Genomic DNA, 18,310 nt, shown 5'->3' with positions numbered 1-18,310 from the left:
GAGCGGGCAAGTTCTCTAAGAAGTAAGTGTGGCGTACCTACTTAATACATTAACGCAAGACTGATTCCTGACAGATGAAGTGGTTAGCTCTGGACAGAAGAAGATCAGGAAGAATGTGGAAGAGTTGATGAGGAGGGAGAGTGAGAGGGTCTGCAGTGTGAGGGGACAGCTGGGTGAGGTCATTTGCTGAAAGTGAGGGTAGTGGGGTATTGAAGGAGGTTTAAGGGTTTTCTCTGCACAGAATACTTGCTGATAGGAAGTGTTTTATAGTAATTTAAAAGCAGTTTAAAAGCTGATCTGCCCGCTCACTGATGGGTATTTACTTTCTGACTTTTGTGGTTGCAGAGTCCTGCTGTCAGAGCTTTGTGTGCACACAGTTGCTTCCTGAGAGTAGATCCCATCTGTGGAAGGTGTCCCTGGGAGTGGGGCGGGGGAGAGCCTGCCGGGCCTGTACTGCTGGGCTGAGGGGCCCCTTTGCCTCCCAACGAGTGGACACCCAGCTTGTCACTGGGTATTCACAGTCATGAAAAGTTTCATTAAATGGGGTTGGTGAAAATGGTATCACACTTTTATATTGCATTTTTGACGCTCTTAAATTGAACATTTTTAGTATGCTGTTGGTCTTTTATGATTTGCTCCTTCATTTGGGGGTGGGTTGGCTCTCATTTTCACATTTTCTCATGACCAGTTGTTGGGTCATTCCTGGAACATTCATCCCTCTGAATTTGGTGCCAGCTGCACCATTCACCCCTAGATGCTCTAAGCCTATGTGAGTAAGTGACGGTTGAGCACTTTGCACAAATTTTCAGTCTCTGATCTACATTTTTTTTTTGTAACTATGAAACTATAGAAAGTTGAGGGAAAAAAGAGACCTGTCAGGCACCTGGTCTCATCTCCTATTAGAGGTTAATAAACTACTTAAGAGGTTAAACGCCTTGGTCCAAGCTGTGACACTGAGAGGACATGGCAGTGAACCACAGTCTCTGCTTTGTGAGGACAAAGCAGTAGATGGTTTTCCAGACAACTGGAATGTGTTACGCTTGACCTTTACAAGAGGTAGCTTTCAGCTTTTCAATTGTTTTATTCTCTTTAAATTCAGCTACTGTACACAATGAGAAGGGAGGTACATTCTGGGTTTTTAATACTTAACCAAACTATATTTGTGTAATGGCAGAATATTAAAAAAATTAATAAGTGAGGGATGATTACATATTAAGTATTTACTTAACCAGTTTTTTTTTAAACATAGATTTGGCAATAGCAGTAATGCAAACATGCTTTAAAACTTGGAATGCTGTTTGCTGGTGTCTGCTGTGTTAACTAAAAGCACATGTTATCTCATGAAATCTGTAAATAGTGTCAAGAATAGTCTAAAAGATAGTTGTAAATATTGAATATCTTTCTCTTGAGAGAGAAATTTTGCAAAGAGAATGCTAGAATATTTATGAAAAAGTAAACAAAATAAAGGAAGGCTGTAATATGCTTGCTCAAACTTCTGAACTTTTAAGCTGAATTTCTGAATGATGCTCAATCACCTGAACAAGGTGAGAAATAGGTTTGACAAGGCTTAAACTTTAGGACAGTCAGGTGAAACAAGGATTATTGATTATTAAAATTAAGCTTCATTTCATTTTCTCCTTTTATCTTATACCGTCCTGATGACCAGTAGACCCTTAAATAATTACCGCCATTTAACTTCTTTGCCAAAATAAATCAGCATTTGAAAAATGGCACGGAAATGCTGTAATTGTAGTTTCTGTTAGTTCTCTAAGAATCTTCTTAGCTTTATAGTGTCTTTATGATATTTTGAATTTATTGACATATTTATTCCCTCTTCCCAAGTTTAAGGGGGTAACTATTGGGTGGGGTGAAAGGTTTGTTCGTTTTTTTCTGTAAGATGGCTTTAACTAGTAGCACTTTGTTGTTTTTAACTTCATTTGAAACAATTTTGTTAGATTTTATGTGACAGCTGTCACATCAGCGTACGTTTAAAAAAAGACATCAAAATAGGTAGGTTTTTGTGTCGCCATTTTAATACTGAAGATGGAAGAAAAACAACATTTTTGGCATATTATGCTTTATCATTTCAAGAAAGGTAAAAGCGCAGCTGAAATGCACAGAAATTTGTGCAGTATATGGAGAAGAAGCTGTGACTGATGGAACATGTCAAAAGTGGTTTGCGAAGTTTCGTGTTGGAGATTTCTGGCTGGACGATGCTCCATGGTCAGGTGGACCAGATGAAGTTGATAGTGATCAAATTGAAACAATAATTGAGAACAGTCAACATTATACCACATGGAAGACAGCTGACATACTCAGAATATCTAAATCAAGCGCTGAAAATCATTTGCACCAGCTTGGTTATGTGAATCGCTTTGATGTTTGGGTTCCACATAAGTTAAGTGAAGAAAACCTTCTTGACCATATTTCCTCATGTGATTCTCTACTGAGACATAATGAAAATGTTCTGTTTTTAAAACAAATGGTGACAGGTGATGAAAAGTGGATACCATACAACAGTGTGGAATGGAAGAGATCGTGGGCAAGCGAGATCAACCACCACCAACCACCCCAAAGGCAGGTCTTCATCCAAAGAAGGCGATGTTGTGTATATGATTGGATTGGAAGGGAGTCCTCTATTGTGAACTCCTTTTGGAAAACCAAACCATTAATTCCAACAAGTACTGTTCCCAATTAGATCAACTGAAAGCAGCACTTGATGAAGAGCATCTGGAATTAGGCAACAGAAAATGCATAATCTTCCATCAGACCACATGTTTCTTTGACGACCAGGCAAAAGCTGTTACAGCTTGGCTGGGAAGTTTCGATTGTTTTGCCCTGTTCACCAGACATTGCACCTTCGGATTTCCATTGATTTTAGTCTTGACAAAATTGTCTTAATGGAAAAAATTTCCATTCCCTGGAAGACTGTGAAAGGCACCTGGAACAACAGTTCTTTGCTCAAAAAGATAAAAAGTAAAATGGTGATACCTGTGTCATGGGATTGTGAGGATTAACTGAGCTTGTGAAGTGGTGTCCTGCACAAAGTAAGGGTTTGATAATAATTATGTCCAGTCTTGGTTTTGTTTTTGTTTTTTAGCACTCTTAATCATTTTACTACTTTAAAGGAAACATTTGTGAATTATCTTTTGCTTGATAAACAATGAATTTGAGCAGATCCTGAGACTAACCCCACGCAAGAGTACTTCATGGAAGGCTCGGGAGAAGAAGGTAGCTACCTTTCTCTCTTTAGTTTTTGCAGATAGAGCAGACATTAGTAAGAGGTGTAGGACAGAAGCCCACCCTGCCCTGCCCTGCCCTGCCCTGCCCTGCCCTGCCCTGCCCTGCCCTGCCCTGCCCTGCTCTGTAGGAGCCTTCACTCTAAGGGGACAGGCTGGCCTTAAGCACAGAGAGTAGTGCCTGCCTTAGAGGGGGAGCTGGGGAAGGAAGAGCAGAGCAGACTTGGAGGAGGAGAGGGCAGTCACTCTGGGGAGGGAGGAGCTGGAAGTGGCTTGGGTGTCAACTTAGTAGCACTGGCCTTTCAAGTCCTAGGTACCGGACAGAAGTCTAGGGAGGGGGTTGGGGATCGACAAGGGGGCTGCTGACCTGGGTGTTGTCTGCATGGGGGAGGCCTGCCCTGCCGGGAGCGCTGAGGCACTTGCAGAGCAGGGTCAGGGTCAGGGTCTAGGGCCAGAGCTACAGGGAGCAGGTGGGAGGGAATCTTTGGGGCTGCTTGGAGGAGCCTCGGGAGAGGGGCTTCGGGAAGGGTAGTAAGTGCAGTGGGAAGGGGAAGGGGCTGCAGAGGGCATGTGAACCTGGTAGACCGGAATACTCTTTCTCAGGCTCTGGTGAGGGAGTCTGGTGAAGCTGAACCCAGCTGCCCCCGTGCCTGCAGTGAGGAGGGTGGATCTCTCAGGTGGTCCTTGCACACACCTGCGCTGCTTCTTAGCACCTCTGCCAGATTACATTGTTCTGTTTTCTGCATTTAGTTTACCTTTAAATCAAATGCTTTATTTTCCCATGGATTCTGACAACTTTTATACTGTGAGGAAACTTGTTTATAATTTATTTTGCAGCCCAAGAAATATTGTTAATATATATGTAAATGAAACTAAGGCTTTGTTGACATATTATTTGTCAGGGTTTTCTGGGGAGACTTAGTTTATTTTTGAAATATATACTTTCTTTTAGCACATTTCTCTCTTTCTTCAACAAGTACAGTCCCTTTTGTTTGAGTGAATATACTAGTGTCTTTGGATTCAATACTTTTGGACTTAGACATTTGAAATTGGCATAAAGGGTGGTGTTTGTGACATCTGTCTGCCCTCTGCTGGTGAAAATGTATTATTGCTCTTAACTGTAGCTTTAGTCATTTCTTTGAATGAAGTAATACCCTATAATGTCAAGAGTGGCCAAAAATCAAATTTGGGGAAAAAAAAAACTTTAAAGGACAATATGCTCCTTAGGGAAATCCTGCACAATGAATTATTCTGCCTCAAAGGCCAGTAGTGCTGTGAGTGAGAAATATGACCTACTCTGTCTGCCACACTGATGGTTATTTTTATACTGTGTATGTGTGTATTCTTTTCTGAACTTCTCTGTAAATTCTAGATCTGCTCTGTTCATTGTGGCCACTAGCCATATGCTGTTTAACTGAACTTAAATATTCAGTGCCTCAGCCCCACTAGCCACATATCAAGGCCAGAAAGCCACATGAATGGCTAATAGCTACTGTGTCGGTCAATGCAGATTAAAGAATGTTTTTGTATCTCAGAACATTCAGTTGACAGTGCTGTTCTGATTTTTAAATTTTAAATAACAAGGATGATTATTTTCATGAAGTAATCAGTGTTCTCAAATTTGCAATTAATTTCTTTCTTTGGCATGAACCCTTTTCACATGAAAACAGTTTTATCAAGAAAGAACCCCAGGGACTTCCCTGGTGGTGCAGTAGTTAAGAATCCGCCTGCCAATGCAGTGGACACAGTTTCGAGCCCTGGTCCGGGAGGATCCCACATGCCGCGGAGCAACTAAGCCTGTGTGCCACAACTACTGAGCCTGCACTCTAGAGCCTGTGAGCCTCAACTACCGAGCCCATGTGCTGCCTGCGCACCTAGAACCAGTGCTCTGCAAGAAGAGAAGCCACCATGATGAGAAACCCACACATTGCAATGAAGAGTAGCCCTCGCTCGCCACAACTAGAGACAGCCTGTGCACAGCAATGAAGACCCAAATGCAGCCAAAAAAGTTAAAAATAAACAGATAAATAAATAAAAAATGAAATCTTAATAATCAAAAAAAGAAAAAAAAGAACCCCGGTTAACTGAGGGAATATGTTTAGTAGGATTTTAGTTTATTAAGATTTTTTGTATCATGTAATTTACTGCACTTTTATTGCCAATTAATTGCAGTACAGTTTTCTCAATGCAGAGCATTGAGCACTTCTAGTGTTTTCTTTCTGTTTTGAAGATTAAAGTTACATTAAAAATGTTGGTCATATTTTCTCTGTGCTATTTAATTGAGGTGATAGCTTCTTTGGGGCGTGTTTGGGGTGGAATGAAAGGTATCAATCAGAGCATATGTAGAGAAACTAAGACTTTGTGACAGTGTGAATCATACTTTAATATATGTTGGTTTAAAAAAATACATATACAGAGAGCTCAGATGCTTTTTGTATGTGATACAAGATATGGACCAAAGTCCTTTTTTTTTTTTGCATGTGCATGTTTAATTGTTCCAGCATTTTCTTGAAAAGATCTTTTCTACCCTGAATTGCCTTTGCACCTTTGTCAAAAATCAGTTGACCATATATACCTGGGAGTATTTCTGGATTTTATTATTCTCCATTGAGCTGTTTGCCTACTTTTATTGCCAGTGTTACAGTGTCTTTATTACTGTGGCTTTAAAATAAGTCCTGAAGTCAGGTAGTTTAAGTCCTCCAACTTTTTTTTTTTTAAGTTGTTTTGGCTATTCTAGGTCCCCTCAATTTCCATATGAATTTTAAAATCATTTGTCTGTTTCTACAAAGTTATTATCTGGGATTTTAATTGTAAATGCTTTATATATATACTTTTTATATATATACTTAATATATATATAAATGTGTGTGTGTGTATATATACACACACACACACACATATATATATATACGACCCCTCTCTATACCATTTCATGCCTGTACTTGTTCAGTCTTTTCTGTAACTTCTTGGACATATGGAAGTCACAGGTGATAATAATGTCTTTGCCTACTAATCCTGTCATTATGTAATTTTAGGGCCAGTTTCAATTCATTGACTTTTTTCTCTATAGATAGTATTTTCCTGCTTCTAGCATGTCTAGTAATTTTTTATTGAATGCTAGACATTGTGAATTTTGCTTGCTGGTTCTGGATTTTTTTTTTGTATTTCTATAAATATGCTTGAGGTTATTTTTTTTTTCTTCTTTTTTTGCAATTTGGAAATAGTCCAGTCCTTTCAGATCTCACTTTTAAGCTTTGTTAGGTGAAACTAGAGCCCGTTTACTCTAGAGTTAGTTTCCTCACAAATGAGGCAAGATTCTTGTGAACTCCACATTTGATGCTCCATGAATGATACGGGTCTCTGGTCTTGCTGGTGAGCACAGACTTGATTCCTAACTGTTTTGAGCTTTACGATTATTCCTTCTAGTCTGTTCCCTCTGGTGTTTTGGGTGGTTCTTTCTCTGTCTCCTGTGGTTTCCTCACACTTGTGCATTAATAGTACTTTGCTGTATGCTTGAAGGTGAACCTTTTACAGACCTAAGGTGTTCTCTGTGTGCATCCCTCCTCTCCTGCACTCTGCCTTTGACAAATCTAGCCACCTTGGTCCCTGTGGACTCCTCACTCCCTTGCCTCAGTAGGGAGAGCACCGCCTGCTCCTCCATTTATCTTCCCTGTGCCATGGTATGACTTTCCCCAGGCAGGACGTGCTTTCTTTTCCATCTCTTCAGAAATAACGTCTTACATGGTTTGTTTGGTTTTTAAGGTTTTTTTAGTCACTAGGGTAAACTCAGTGTCTAGTTCTTCATGTTGGCTAGAAACAGTACAGTATAATATTTTAGTAGAAAAGAGGCCTGAAAAGAAAATTACTTTTAAAACTTTTGTTTCATTTTACTGAAACTTTAACTTTTCCTAGGCTCCTTGGAGAGAATACTTATATTGGATTTACTCAGAACATTTGTTTTCATGTAGTACTTAGCGCTCCTGGCACAACACAGTAGGAAATGGCAGGACTGCTGCTGCTCTGCTGCCCTGGTATCAGTGCCAGGCTTGCCTCTGCTGACAAGTGATGCCAGGGTGATCCACCAAGTCCATCCTCCCACCCTCTGTCCTCTACGGGCTGCCTTAATTTGTAGAGGAAATCTCTTATGATGAGCTCTTCAGATGTAAATTTGATGTTACTTTGCTGACTGCTGATATCACAGATTTTTTTCAAGTCAAATTAAGACATTTGATTATACTCTGCAGCATATTATTACATATTTCATGTTTCAGAGATCATCTCATTCTATTTTGTACTGTTGCAAACATCTGTTTATGTAATTATAGCTTGCTATTCTCAAACTGGTATAGAATTTGGCTTAGCCTTTGCATTGAGTCTTCATGCTAAAAATGCAAACAAGACTCATATATTACACAGTGATATTTCTTTAAATCTTGATAGATCAGTGTTTCATTGGTTTACTTCTGATGCCAAAGACATTAAGTGAGCTTAATCAGCCATCTCCATTATTTGTGAACTTGAAAGACAAGAAAGTAGTTGAACTTCAGAGCTCATTCAGAATATCATTCTAGCCAACAGTTTCTGCTCTCCCTATATCAAGCCTTTTTTTTAAAAGGTGATAATTTTAATATATACAATATATATATCAAAAATATAAAGATGCTAATTATTTAAATTCGTTTTTTCAGTTAACATTGAAAGTTGATGTTAATTGAGCCAGCATCTGAAGAAGGTGAGGAAAAAAGCAGGTTACTTTTTGTTAATGTGTAGTTAATAGATAATTGCAAACTGAATAATTGAGTATTCATTATGCTTTTTTTTAAGCTGTGGCTTCATTCATTTCACTGGCCTGTTCATAACTGTTCAGTGAGTCCTTGTTGCTAATAGCATAAAATCAAATTGGGGAGTCCAGACTCTTTGCAGTGTCTTCAGCCTATATTTTCACTTATGCTATATCATCCTTTGTATTTTGTTAGATGCTATTGACCAGGGATGCTCTGTGCCTTCACTCTATGTGTGTGTGGTTTTTAATCCTACTGGAATTACCTGAGGGCCTGTGTGCTTGTTATTCTCTCCATCTGGAACCCTTTCCCCAGATATCTGCCTGTCTTCTTGCTTTGGGGCTCTGCTTGCATGCCACTCAGTATTATCTTCCCCGACCGCTGTGTTTAAAATAGCATCCCATCTTTTCTCTAAGCACTTGGTATTCTCCATACCTACTTAATTTTTTTTTCTCTGTAACCTTCATCACAGTCTGACATCCTAAACATTTTATAACTTGTTTGTGTCTTTCTCTTGCTCCATTGGAACGTATAGCTCATGAGGGCAGGGGGTTTTATCTGTTCTATTTCCCTACTGGATCCCCACCATCTAGAAAGTTCTTGGTACATAGTAAGCATTCAGCACATTTTTGATGACAGGGAGTCAATGAATGAGTGAATGAACGACTAACCTTCTAAGTCTTCTCTGCTCATCTAAATCTCATCCATCTTCCCAGGTCCACTTCAGGTTACACTGCATTCATCAAGCTGCTTTTGAATGAAACTGCCTCCAGCTACTTCAGCTCATCTTGGTTTTTTCCTCCTTTGAACTCATGGCATTTTCTTTTTATTTTTTAAATAAATAAATAAATAAATTTATTTATTTATTTATTTTATTGGCTGTGTTGGGTCTTTTTTTTTTTCCTGTGCACGGGCTTTCTTTTTAGTTGTGGTGAGTGGGGGCTCCTCTTCGTTGTGGTGCGTGGGCTCCTCATTGCTGTGGCTTCTCTTGTTGCGGAGCATGGGCTCTAGGTGCGTGGGCTTCAGTAGTTGTAGCACATGGGCTCAATAGTTGTGGCTTATGGGCTCTAAAGCGCAGGCTCAGTAATTGTGGCTCACAGACTTAGTTGCTCCTTGGCATGTGGGACCTTCCTGGAGCAGGGATCGAACCTGTGTCCCCTGCATTGGCAAGTGGATTCTCAACCACTGTGCCACCTAGGAAGCCCCATGGCATTTTCTTATTAGCATAAAGGAGAATTTTCTAATAGATATGATTGCATGTGATTGATGTAGGCTGCAAGATGGTAACATTCTATTACTTGAAATGTGTAAAGAGTGACAGGATGGCCTTGTCAGGAAAAGGGACTAGAGTTGACACAAATAGTTCTCTCTGTGTCAGGTGCTGTAATTCCAGGGGACCCTAAAACGTGTAGGTGAAGTTGCCCTATTTGGTAGTTTTGGAAACTGACATTTAGAGAGGTCATATAATTTGTCTGTAGTTCCGTAGCTGTAAGTGTCTTGGCGATTCAAAGCCAGATCTTTCTCTGTTAGAAGAGCTTTTATGCTACCTTCATTGAGTAACTACTTCATGAACCCAAGGTCCACTACGATTGTGTGAAGTGTGGCAGTTTGGCATGTTAACCAAGGAATGAAGGCCTGAATGGGGAGGAGTGATGACGCTTGGTTAGGGAGAGAAAAGTTAAAAAGTTTTGGCTAACGGTATAATTAGAAACACGCGAAGGGAAAGAGGCACCAGACCTTACCATTCTGTTTAGATCTTGACCTGTTGATAGGTCAAGGTTTTGACAACAAACTTGGTGGATCTTATTTTGATTTCTTTATTGTTGGGGTTTATTGCTTTGGTTTTTGTCTTTATATGATCCAAGTGATCTTACTTAAAAATTAAAATGAAAGATCTTAACTTTAGTAGTTAACAGCCAATCTTCAGAGGGTAATACCTAGCATGTTTCATTGGGTTATATATTAATGAAAAATTAATACTTATCGAAAGCTTACTGTGTGTCAGATACTATGTTTCATGCAGGTTATCTCATTTGATGTTTTCTACAACCAGTATTGTCAGCTTTCTATTTTCAGCACTGTTTCACAGATAAGGAAGCCAGAGCTTGGGGAGGGTGTCCAAACTCACACAGTGAAATGGTGGAGTCAGCAGTGGCTCAAACTTTTTGTCTCTGAGACACATGGAGAACAAAACATTTTACATGCTGAGTCAGTACATATGTACACATGACTGAAAGAGCTGTTTCGTGAATGATACTGACTCCTGCTGTAATGTCACACACTCTGTTCTGTTCTGTATTGTTCTGTTTACCCCAGAGTAGATAATGGGTTGTTACCTGCAGTCTGAAAAAGCCTCCATTCTTGACAACTATTCTGTATGTATTCCCTGACTTTATAAATAGTAACCCACTTTTGGCTTCCTTACTTCATTCTTTCATGCTTGCACCCTCTTTGTTATAAATACCAGCATGTATTCTGGCAGCAGAAACAAAAAATTGTCTTGTACTAGTAAAAAAAAGTCTTTTTCCCAAGTGGATTTTCATTTAAAGTTAAAACTAGTGAACTAATTTCTTGTTTTAGTGAGGATCATGTTTACTGATAACACGTTTTGAACCTGCCTTTCCTCATGGTTTCACGTGGACAAGGCAGACCATGTTAAACTGTTGCTGAGGGAAACTTGTCTGGCTGCTCCGTGGATGATCTGGTAAGTCACTGTAGGTTCTGTTTAAAAATAGAGGTTTAAGTGGATTCATATTATTGGTCAAATTGTACTGCCACTTACTCTGTTTGCTTTTCTGTACACTTGAAATACTTTCATGATTAAAATTTAAAAGAATTGTATAACCCTATTTGTATTTAATAAATGCCTTTGTATTAATAAACAAATGGAAAAAAGTTTTAAAATCTTTGTTGTACCGCCAGATGGCGCCCACTGTTAATCAAGATTAAAGTGCCCACACTGTTTTCCGAATTATTTTTTGTTGGGAGTATTGATAGAATTTTAGCATTTGTGTATAAACTAGCGATAGCAGACTCCAGAATTCAGGCATGAGAGAAAAAGTGGAAGAATTGGGTTGTTAATGTATAGGCGTGGGGTATATTCAGTAAACCAGTGTTCAGTATAGTTTCTGGAATTTAATCATTGGGAATTAGAATAATATTAGATTAAAACTGAGCATTAGGAATCTGGCAGTTTGTATTTTGCCAAATGTATTTGCCTTTCTTTGTTGTTCTGAGTTTTTCTGTGATCTTACCAATAGTTGATTTTTGTTTATTAGCTACTTTTAACATTAAACATTTCTTTTGTTATAAGTTTTGATACTATTAGAGTAATTTTATTCTAGGTATATTGTACTGGAATTTAGATTTATCAGATTTTGTTGTATTTTTATCACATAAACATGCAACATTTTGAGCTTGATTTTAATTTGACAAAATGAATAAACTTCATTTCATCTCTAAATGTGTCCAGTTGTAGCCACTCTCTGGAATTTTCATAAATTATCTATGACAGAGCATATGATTTATTGTTTTGATAATAAAAGGATGTTAAACTTAAATTAGTGATACCAAATAAAAATTTATTTTAAACATTTTTTAAGTTAAAAGGAATGATAGGTGAATTTTTTTCCAGTTTTATTGCAATATAATTGACATGAGCTGCTGTGTAAGTTTAGGTTACACAACATAATGATTTGTCTTACATATATTGAGAAATCATTACCACATTGTTAGTTAACATTTGTCATCTCATACAGATATAAAAAATATGTACGTATATATATATATATATATACACACACGTATTTTTTTTTGTGATGAGAACTCTTAGGATCTGCTCTTCAGCAGCTTTCCTTTCATGCTGTGTTAACTGTAGTCATCATGTCGTACATCACGTCCCCAGTACTTATTTATCTTACAGCTGGACCTTTTGACCACCTTCATCTATTTCAGTGTTGTTTATTGGGAAAGAAGAAGTTCCATGACTTGCCACTTGCTGATCTTCACAGAGCAGTTTTGTAAAAGAAGTAACTGAAGCAAGATTTTTTTTATTGCTCCCTCCTCTCCACAAACTCTCTTTCTGGTATTTCTGTTTTTTTCTTGGTCAGTACTACTAGGGTAAATCAATGTACAGTCTTCTCCCATTTCAATTTAAATTTCTTTGTTCAGTGGTAATTGGGCACAGTTATACACACACACACGCATACACACATATATACACACACATATATATACGTATATCCTTACTTCAGTTTTAAACTTGTAAGGAGATTCTTGAGTCTTAGTTGGTTTCCTGTTGCCTCATTTGCTTTTTGCCCCTAGGCCCAGACTAGCCTTGTATTTCTGATAACTGTAATCCATTTTTCTTAGTGGTATTCTTCTCACAAGTCTTCTGAGTTAGAGAATTTACTAATTTTGTCTCTGCTGTGGAATATGTACATAAATCTTTTTGAGGTTTTCAGAAAGTTTATACTGAAACTTTAGAAACAGAAGAATTAACAAAACTAGAAGATAAAACCCAAAATGTAATAAGTAAGTGGTTAGAAATCTTAAAATTATTTTGTTGTTAATAGAAGTAGATCTAGCAAAGGATAGGGCTAGGGAAGTAGATGAAGCTGAAGTGCCTTGTAGGTGATGCTTATGGGAATTAAACTTTATCTGATGGGTTCATAAATCTGAGAGGCAATGTTTGGAGCCAGAAAGTTGTTTGCAAGGACGTTGTAATATGTAGGCCTCTAGGTGGTAGCTGGTGAGCTCCTGAACTGGGGCAGAGGTCTAGCTGGAATGAGATTAAAGTCATGGATCTGAAAAACAATTAAAACCAAAATGGGGAGTTCCCTGGTGGCCTAGTGGTTAGGATTCTGGGCTTTCACTGCCATGGCCTGGGTTCAGTCCCTGGTTGGGGAAGATCCCACAAGCTGTGCAGCGCAGCCAAAAAATGAAAAAACTAATATAATTAAGACATTTGTTTGAATGGTTATGGATGATGAAAGAGAGGAGTAAGAATGACTTCTTTATTTCTCAAGTCATTAGGTGGATAGTGTTGCTACCAACTGAATTGGGGGAATCAGGAAGAGCTGTGTATGGGTGAGGGGGACAGCGGGACAGACATGGGGAGGGAGGGAGGGGCTAAATGGAGAGGAGAATTCATCTCAGATGTGATGCTATGGTATCCAAGTTGGTTATTAAGAATCTGATGCTTAGAAAAGAGACCAATGCTAGAGATATACCACATTTCCTCAATTATAAAAATTACTTTCTTGTGTTTCTCATCTTGAGAAGTGTCTTATAATTAATGTGTACCTTTCATGTGCTATTCCTCTGTAAAAAGATTGTTTTATATCATATAATCATTGAAATAGCATGATTAAGGAAGTTGTAGATTTTGGAGCCAAAATCATGGCCTCTAACAGTAGTAGATGAAATTAGCAAGGCAAGGTGTGGGATACAGAGAAAATGATTTGTGGCTGCTGAGTGCTTTCATATGTATTTTGCCATTTAGTGTTCATGGTGATCATTTGAATATAGGAGATGGTGGTATTTTTATTTTTAGAGGAGAAACTGATGTTCTGAGAAATTGTGTAAATACAGGGATAAATTTTTTTCTTAATTTTTAAAAATTGTAGTCTGTTGAGTGGTCATACACAAGTATTATACTATTTTCATTTATTGTTTCTATAAATGAAAGTATATAGTGAAATGAAGGCAACTATTAGTGCAATACTGTCTGTCATCCTTTATCTAGTCTTTAAATGTTAACATTTTACCACGTTTGCTCTTTTTATTCCTATGTAAACAAACGTTATTTTTTTCTAAACTATTTGAGAATAAGTTATAGACAAAAATGCTTCTGTACCCCAACTTCAGTGTTTGTCTTCTAAAAACAAGGAATTTTCTTAACCATAGTACAGTTATCAAAATCAGGTAATTATTACTGATAAAATTCTGTTACCTCATCCATAGACCTTACTCAGATTTCATCAATTGTCCCAGTAATGTCAGGGATAAATTTTTGATTTGTCCCGATCAGTAGATATGAATGCAGGACAGTGTCACATAAATAAGCAAACCTTCGGGTTGAAATCAGTATTTGTAAACACAGCTAGGTTTCTTAAGGTAATTAATGGATGTAAGCCTCTGTGGGTATGTTTGTCTGCCCTACATCCTGCAATTAGGATTGAAATTTTGGAAAGAGTAGGGGGTAGATTAACTTTTTGTTTTTACCTTATAACAACCCCTTCCAATGCCTGATAGAAAAACAGTGCATTCCCAGAACATTCTTTGGAGGGATGCTTGTGTTATTTTTCTTACTTTGCTTTATCTTTTCTCTCTTATTTTTCTTTCATACTTACTAATCATGTCGTGGGCCCTGAAATAAAATGCTGTAAGTATATATATGTACTGATTGTGCAGATTCATTCCTAGAGACTGTAAGTAGATTGTTTCTGAATCAACCATTTAAAAATATTTCATAGTGCATGTTTTATTACTGTATTTGATGTAGGAATGTGAAAGTGGCCCTTCATAGACAGTGTAAAAAACAAACACAAAAACCTCCTTAGTATTTCTTAGACACGCCTTCAGTACTTCTTAAGGCGTCCCTCAAAGTAGGCCTTGAACTTGGGGAGCATCTCCTCCCCCTCAGTCCTTTGTGCATGTTGTCCCCTTGCCTCCATCACTTGCCCAGGTGGCTGCATGGTTTGTTCCCCTGCTTTCTTCAGGTCTCTGGTCTAAAAAAACCTTCTTCTGACCAAACGATAGTGATCTTCTCCTGCCCTTTTCCACCTGTACTCTCTGTCCACTCCTCCTTTATTTTTCTCCCTAGTGTCTACTGCCACTGAAACTGCTACTTATTTGTTTGTTGTGTACCGCTTTCCACTGGAATATAAACTTCAGCAGGGCAGGAATTTATCTGTTTTCTTCACCACTGAATCCCCAGAGCCTTGAACAGTAGTGCCTTGAAATAGTAGGCACTCAGTAAATACTTGTTAGGTAAATACATGTACTGCTATTGTGAGTTGAGTGTAAGAGACTTTAAAAAAAAGGCAGTTCTGAGAGAATTCTTTAATATTACAACTTAACTGCCATCTTTCTGAATAGAAAGTTTTTAAAATTTCTTTATTCTAGAGCTTTTCTTTCAAAAGCTTTATTTTCTTTTATGTTACTGGTTTGGTTCCATATAGGATTCTTACCAAATTAAGATACTGAAGAATGATGACTACAGTGTGCTAAAGGTCAGTTGTTTTTTGGAAAAATAAAACAAAAATACTCAGCCCCACACTTTTTTTTTTTTTTAACTGTTTAATATCAGTATTGTTTCAGACAGATTTTAGGAGAGGAAATTAATTACCTAAGATAGAAAATTGCTGTGAGCTTATTTTTAAGTGATCACACTTGCTTGGCTTATGTTAAGGCTTTATATACTAGCCTCCGGGAAATGATTGCTTAAAATAGCACATGGAATCTTTCTTCGAATTAGCATTGTAATGACTCTTTTTGAATGTTGGAAACTCATGCAGAAACTCTTTCAGATGTTATCCCTACCTGTCAAGTTAGATCATTACTGATACCACTTTACAGGAAAACGTGAATGTGAAGTAGATCAACTGTAGACAGGTAGGTCATATCAAAATAATGTTACTTTCAGATTTTAGAAAAGGATATATATATTTTTAATTTATTTATTATTTTTTGGGGGTAAACCAAGTTCAGTCATCTGTTTTTATACACATATCCCCATATTCCCTCCCTCTCTCAACTCTCCCCCACCCTCCCTCGAGTCCCCCGCACCCTCCCCGTCCCAGTCCTCTAAGGCATCTTCCATCCTCAAGTTGGACTCCCTTTGTTATACAACAACTTCCCACTGGCTATCTATTTAACAGTTGGTACAATATATATATGTCTGAGCTACTCTCTTGCTTCATCTCAGCTTCCCCTTCACCCCCCGCCCCCCGCAAACCTCGAGTTCTCCAGTCCATTCTCTGCATCTGCGTCCTTGTTCTTGTCACTGAGTTCATCAGTACCATTTTTAGATTCTGTATATGTGAGTTAGCATACAATATTTGTCTTTCTCTTTCTGGCTTACTTCACTCTGTATGACAGACTCTAGGTCTATCCACCTCATGACACATAGCTCCATCTCATCCCTTTTTATAGCTGAGTAATATTCCATTGTATATATATGCCACATCTTCTGTATCCATTCATTTGTTGATGGGCATTTAGGTTGCTTCCATGTCCTGGCTATTGTAAATAGTGCTGCAATAAACATTATGGTACATGTTTCTTTTGGGATTATGGTTTTCTTTGGGTATATGCCCAGGAGTGGGATTACTGGATCACATGGTAGTTCTATTTGTAGTTTTTTAAGGAACCTCCAAAGTGTTTTCCATGGTGGCTGTACCAACTTACATTCCCACCAACAGTGCAGGAGAGTTTCCTTTTCTCCACACCCTCTCCAACATTTGTTGTTTCCACATTTTGTGATGATGGCCATTCTGACTGGTGTGAGGTGATACCTCATTGTGGCTTTGACTTGCATTTCTCTGATGATGAGTGATGTTGAGCATCTTTTCATGTGTTTGTTGGCCATCTGTATGTCTTCTTTGGAGAAATGTCTGTTTAGGTCTTCCTCCCATTTGTGGGTTGGGTTATTTGCTTTTTTGGTATGAAGCTGCATGAGCTGCTTGTATATTTTGGAGGTTAATCCTTTGTCCGTTTTTTCGTAGGCAACTATTTTTTCCCATTCTGAGGGTTGCCTTCTAGTCTTGTTTATGGTTTCTGTCGCTGTGCAAAAGCTTTTAAGTTTCACGAGGTCCCATTTGTTTATTCTTGATTTTATGTCCATGATTCTAGGAGGTGGGTCGAAAAGGATCTTGCTTTGCTGTATGTCATAAAGTGTTCTGCCTATGTTTTCCTCTAGGAGTTTTATAGTGTCTGGCCTTCCATGTAGGTCTTTAATCCATTTGGAGTTTATTTTTGTGTATGGTGTTAGGAAGTGTTCTAATTTCATTCTTTTACATGTTGCTGTCCAATTTTCCCAGCACCACTTATTGAAGAGGCTGTCTTTTTTCCATTGTATATTTGTGCCTCCTTTGTCAAAGATAAGGTGCCCATATGTGTTTGGGCTTACTTCTGAGTTCTCTGTTTTATCCCATTGATCTTCCTTTCTTTTTTTGTGCCAGTACCATACTGTCTTGATCACTATGGCCTTGTAGTATAGTTTGAAGTCAGGAAGCCTGATTCCCCCAACTCCATTTTTCCTTCTCAAGATTGCTTTGGCTATTCGGGGTCTTTTGCGTTTCCATACAAATCATAAGATTTCTTGCTCTAGTTCTGTGAAAAATGCCATTGGTAATTTGATCGGGATTGCATTGAATCTGTAAATTGCTTTGGGTAGTACAGACATTTTCACGATGTTGATTCTTCCAATCCAGGAACATGGTATGTCCCTCCATCTGTTTGTGTTGTCTTTGATTTCTTTCATCAATGTCTTAAAGTTTTCTGCATACAGATCTTTTGCCTCCTTAGGCAGGTTTATTCCTAGGTATTTTATTCTTTTGGTTGCAATGGTGAATGGGAGAGTTTCCTTCATTTCTCTTTCTGCTCTTCCGTTGTTAGTGTATAGGAATGCAAGAGATTTCTGTGCATTAATTTTGTATCCTGCTACTTTACTAAACTCATCAATGAGTGCTAGCAGTTTTCTGGTAGAGTCTTTAGGGTTTTCTATATATAATATCATGTCATCTGCAAAGAGTGACAATTTTACTTCTTCTTTTCCAATTTGGATTCCTTTTATTTCATTTTCTTCTCTGATTGCTGTGGCTAAAACTTCCAAAACTAGGTTGAATAATAATGGTGAAAGTGGACACCCTTGTCTTGTTCCTGTTCTTAGAGGGAATTCTTTCAGTTTTTCCCCATTGAGAACGATGTTGGCTTTTGGTTTTTCATATATGGCTTTTATCATGTTGAGGTAATTTCCCTCTATGCCCATTTTCTGGAGAGCTTTTATCATAAATCGATGTTGAACTTTGTCAAAAGCTTTTTGTGCATCTATTGAGATGATCATATGATTTTTATCCTTCAATTTGTTGATATGATGTATCACATTGATTGATTTGCGTATATTGAAGAATCCTTGCATCCCAGGGATAAACCCCACTTGATCATGGTGTATGATTTTTTTCATGTGCTGTTGGAGTCTGTTACCTAGTATTTTGTTGAGGATTTTTGCATCTATATTCATCAGTGATATTGGTCTGTAATTTTCTTTTTTTGTGACATCTTTGC

General features: G+C 38.0%; 1 protein-coding gene across 6 annotated transcripts in view; it reads left to right on the top strand.

Moving 5' to 3' along the window:
* Positions 1 to 18,310, top strand: part of SMAP1 (small ArfGAP 1) — a 164,883-nt gene that overhangs the window by 21,590 nt on the left and 124,983 nt on the right. For 3 of the 6 annotated variants that reach the window (XM_057738325.1, XM_057738321.1, XM_057738322.1), the window contains exon 2: positions 10,601 to 10,724. The exons of the other annotated variants lie outside the window; for them this stretch is intronic. The gene's annotated coding sequence lies outside the window, so the exon portion shown is untranslated. The remainder of the gene's footprint in view (positions 1 to 10,600; positions 10,725 to 18,310) is intronic. 6 annotated transcript variants of the gene reach the window in all.

This window comes from Hippopotamus amphibius, chromosome 6, assembly GCF_030028045.1.
Source record: "Hippopotamus amphibius kiboko isolate mHipAmp2 chromosome 6, mHipAmp2.hap2, whole genome shotgun sequence".
NCBI classification, from domain to species: Eukaryota; Metazoa; Chordata; class Mammalia; order Artiodactyla; family Hippopotamidae; genus Hippopotamus; species Hippopotamus amphibius.
Note: the sequence above shows the minus strand (reverse complement) of the source record. Positions and strands in the feature narration are given on the sequence as shown.